This window comes from Triticum dicoccoides, chromosome 2B (genome assembly GCF_002162155.2).
Source record: "Triticum dicoccoides isolate Atlit2015 ecotype Zavitan chromosome 2B, WEW_v2.0, whole genome shotgun sequence".
In the NCBI taxonomy this organism is placed as follows: Eukaryota; Viridiplantae; Streptophyta; class Magnoliopsida; order Poales; family Poaceae; genus Triticum; species Triticum dicoccoides.
In genome coordinates this window covers 36921828-36927052 of record NC_041383.1, presented here as the reverse complement: position 1 = coordinate 36927052, position 5225 = coordinate 36921828, and positions in this window count along the sequence as shown.

Genomic DNA, 5225 nt, shown 5'->3' with positions numbered 1-5225 from the left:
CCATGCTCCTGGGCGTTTTTACCCCAAGGGCCTTAGTGATTTAAGGGATGTTCTTCATCGCTTTCTTGCATGAGTTATCCATTGTTTGAGTGAATTCAAATTGTTTAATTGATGGTAGATTTGTGTAATTTGAGTGAATTCAAATTGTTTAATTTGGGGGCTATAAATTATATGACATTTTTTGTTGGTCACCCATTGCAAGACACGGACATGTTTTGTAGTAAAAAAAATTGTTCGAGAGATTTTATTTTTCAAGGACATCCGAGAGAAATTACAGCACAAGATTTGTTTTATTGATCTTAGGGCACTACTAAGCATTGTTTTTCAAACATCAATCCTTGATAATCTCGTCCAATTTCATAGCAATCGAAGAGAGGAAACCTGTGGTATAAGTATTGTAAAATTCTAAAAATACTTTCGTTGTAGCCGGGTATACCCAAAGCCGACTAGAGCGGGTTGTTCGCAGAGGAAGGCGAGCCCCTTTTGCTTGCTTTGCTCATACAATGAATGAAAAGTTACATAAACTAGGGTATTGTGAACTGAAATTCAGTTTCCTCCAAAATCTCACTTATAATAGCGAAGCGAATGAAAGTGAGTGATTTCATGATAGTGCTGGAGTCGTTGAGGTGATATATCACAGGAAGAGATATATGTAGAGATGTAGGCCACGTTATAGAGCTTTTTATTTTGTCATGCAACCGGTGCTGTTTGAATCAACTCTCACTCTATATGTGTGTGAGCATTACAAGTTTGTGACACCAGTGAGTTGGCTTGGTAAGTCATCATTTTCATGTGATGAGTTATGATGGTTAATTAGACAATAATCTTGCAATGACCATGGCGACCCATCGCACCTTCGCATATTTAACATTTTTTAACCATCTATAGTCGAGCAACTGGCAAGAGCTCTGTCTTTTCATTAAGAAGAATAAGAATTGACCACTTAATAAAAGCTGGTCAAAAACAAGATGGTCGCGCAAATGCTAGTGTGTGAGCGGGGTCTCCTCGTGAGCGCAGCCCGGCACGGGCCCAGGGCGCAAAGAGACAGGAGGGCGTGCGGTGGCGAGCAGCAGTGTTAGTTGCTAGGAATTGGGACCCATCAGATGGCGTCGAATGAACCGCTAGCAGAGGTTTATTTGAATTAACACACACGTCTGACATGTATAGATTAACGGTAATTAAAATTAGGAGTAATTAAGATTATGTAAAATTTTAAGGATAATTATACCCTTGGACAAAGTCATTTTTTACCTTTGGACTAAATCTGGACCAATTCATTCCAGCCGTTAGTCATGTGCTAGGCTTTAGATTGTGGTATGATGCATGGTAAAATCTCTCAAATATGTTATGCTACTCGGGTGGGGATATAAGTCTGGCAGGAGAACTTAGGTTGCCAGACTAACCAGCGAAACATATACAATGCGCCACAAAAAAAAAACTTCATTTGACGATGAATATACAATACTTATGAGAAACAACACATTTTCACTAATTAATTCAAAGAACTAAAACCCCTGCACGGCTCATATTCCCATCCCAAGGGAGTAAGTTCTTATCGAGATAACTTTAACTTTGCATACAAAGGAAGTTAAGGGCATGTCCAATGCGGACCCTGAAATCGCCCCTATATGTCCTTTGCGGGAGGTCGGTCCCTTTTTGCCATGCAATCCTAACACCTAAGCGTCTGAAAAGCGTCCCGATGTCCAAACTCTCCTAAACTAGAGAAGCAACTTTTAGGGGGAGAAGGGCAGTGGGTGGTTTGTGAGATTTCGGACATTCATCTAGCCAACCAAAAGCCACCACGCCGGACATCCAGACATCCCCTCTCTATCCTCAACCGTAACATGCACATTTTTTTTTGAAACGAGGCAAAAGACTTGCCATTTTCATTGATTAAGAAGAAGAGAATTGTCCGGTTAATTGACGGAAAACCGGGCTAAAACCGATACAACACAACCCACATGACATGGGCACCACCGGCCAACCTGGCCACCGACATGGAACAGAAGCCACGACGGCACATGCCAACGGATGGCCACACGCGCAAGCAACCGACAGCTCTGACTTTGACGACGAGCAACACAGGGGAAATATGCAGGACTTGCGCTGACCGTGCCGAAAAGAGCACCTCGGACACGCCGGGAAGAACCGACTATCGAAGACCACGCCGCGACCCAAGATTCTCTTGACGCCATCATCGTTGCCAAACAGAAACCAGCGCCCCGCCTCAGCAAACCACGCGGCGAAGATGCCGCCATCGACGGCTAAGATGCCATTATCCTCCAGTCTCTCAGTCGTAGCCGGCTCCGAGACGATGCCCCCAAGGAGGAGAAAGACGCGAAGATGCCTCAATCGCCCGATCCAACGGATCTGAGGTTTCCCTCCGGAGCCCAAGCCGTGGGGAGAAGGAGCAACTCCACGACGATGCTTCCAAGAAAGATCACGACACCAGCGGGCGCCGCCGTCGCCGGCTCCGGTGAAGACCGGAGCAAGGATTTCTCCCGGAGATGTGCCGACCACCTGTCACCACCGACCGCCGCCCACTGACCACCACCCCTGCCGAGGCCGACCTCACCCTGGCCACGGGATCCCACGATCCACCGCGACCAAATTCGCACCACCTCCTAGCCGAAGCCGTCACCACCATACCCGGTGCCGCCGCCCCGGAGCCCAAGAACCACCACATCATCGTCATCACCGTCGGCAGGAGCCCGGCCAGGCCCGACGGCATGGAGCCCACATCGCAAATCTGGAGGCAAGGGAGGGCCTGACCAGACTATGACCTCGCCCCAAGCCTAGCCTCGGTGGGCCGGAGGACAGCCAAAGCCGCCGCCGGAAGGTTACAGTCGAGCAGCACCAGATCTGAACCGCCGGAAGCCGGAGCCGCACGAGCGAGATAGAGTGGTCGCAGCCGCCTAGCCTCGACCCACCGCTGGACGTCACGAGGCCGCCGCCATTGCCGCGCCTACTCGCCACGCCGCCCAGCCGTCGCGCCACTGGAGGAGCAGCCGTCTCCGTGGGACCTGCAGCCTGGACCACCACCAACCCGAGCGGGGGACAAGGCACGCCGAGGCGCGCGCAGAGCACCGTCCGCCGAGCCGCCGAGCTACCCACGCCGCCACCACCGGGGCATGCACATATATAGAAGGACATTCATGGGACATGGTTGGATGACCAGCTCTTGCATTAGTGTCCACAAACTGGTCTCCACCAGTCTGCGGACAAATAGTGTGTCCGTTTTAGAGGTCCGTGTTAGAGATGCCCTAACATGGTAAACTAGACAGAAATATAGGTTCATGCAAATACAAAATGCATGACACCGTGACGTGATCATAACCCAGCAAATATTCATGTCGGAGTCGAGGAGATCGTCATCTCGTCGATGTCGCTTGCTGCGAGGCGACCAGGTTGACAATGACAATTGAAAAGGTGTTGTGGTTTTCATGGACGACATCTTGGTCTTCACAAAGACAATGGAACAACACCGAACCCTACTCGCGCAAGTATTGCAACTGTTGAGGAAGCATCAGTTCTACGTCAAACTGTCCAAATGCTCGTTCGTGCAGCAGAGCATCAATTACCCGGGGCACTATGTGAGCAAAGGCGGGGTCTCAACCTACAAGAGCAAGGTTCAGACTGTTCAAGATTGGCCTGTACCAGACACAATTAAACAACTCGGGGGTTTCCTTGGCTAGCGTGCTACTACTGGAAGTTTCTCAAACACTTTGGAATCATCTCCAAGCCTCTGACAGATCTCCTCACAAAGAACACCCTGTTCGTGTGGAATCCAACAGCAGATGCAGCCTTTCATGCGCTCAAGCAAACATTAGTAGAAGCCCCGGTGTTGGCTCTGCCAGACTTTACCAAGAAATTTGTGGTTGAAGCTGATGCTAGCGGCATGGGTATTGGAGCAGTCCTTATGCAGAACTCGCACCCAATTGCGTATTTGAGCAAAGCGCTGTCCCCGCGAAATTTGGGGCTATCAGCTTACGAAAAAGAGTACTTGGCCCTGTTGCTTGCGGTCAACAGGTGGAGATTATACTTACAGCACGCAGAATTTGTGGTGCGCACGGATCAGAAAAGCTTACTGCATTTAACCGACTAGAGATTGCACACCCCGATTCAGCAATGCGCCTTCACAAAACTGGTGGGGTCGCAGTTCGTCATCCAGTACAAGGCGGGGCTGTCAGCTGTCTAACCGAGCTGCTGATGCTCTATCTCGAGGCGATCATGCTGAAGGAGGAGAGCTAGTAGCAATTTCAATATGCTAGCCAGCTTGGCTGGAAGCAATCAAGAACAGCTACATGCATGATCCCAGTGCCACGAAGAAGCTCACCAACATAGCCCTAGACCCGGCCAGCGAACCAGAGTTCACAGTACGGGACGGGGTTCTTCACTTCCAAGGAAGAATCTGCACTGGAGGGGACACACAAATACAACACCATTTGATGAAGTCGTTGCATTCAAGTGCTCCCGCGGGGCACTCCGGATTTCATGCAACCTACAGTCGCATCAAACGGCTATTCGCCTGGAAGGGATTAAAGAAGCAAGTTAAGGACGCAGTGTAGAGCTGTATGGTGTGTCAACAAGCAAAAACAGAAAGGGTATCACGGGCAGGCCTCCTTCAGCCACTACCGATTCCAAAGAAACTATGGTCAGTCGTATCACTCGATTTCATTGAGGGTTAACCCAAGTCCTGTGGATATGATGTGATCTTAGTGGTCGTCCACAAGTTCTCGAAGTATGCCCATTCCGTGCCTATGACGCATCCTTACACAGCTCCCCAAGTGGCCAAACTATTCATGTGTGAGATATTTCGCCAGCATGGCTTACCGTTGGCTCTTATATCAGACCGGGACCGAGTCTTCACAAGTAACGTCTGGAAGGAGCTGTTCAAACTCTGTCGCGCCGAATTGCTTATGAGCTCATCGTATCATCCGCAGACAGATGGGCGGACGGAACGGGTGAATCAGTGTCTGGAGACCTACCTTCGTTGTGCTGTTCACGCATACCCTCTCTTATACAGCGAATCATACGCGCGGTGCGACTGGCCAAAATTCCGGCCGATGCAGTGACGCCTATCACTCGCCATAGATTTTTTTAGTTTTCTTTGCCTAATCAGATGCGCCAACACCCAGGTATCCGAAATCCACGCGGCTCTGTTTGTACCTATTATATATCTATGTCTATCTACTAACGATCTGAGGTGGGCGAGCGGGGAGGCT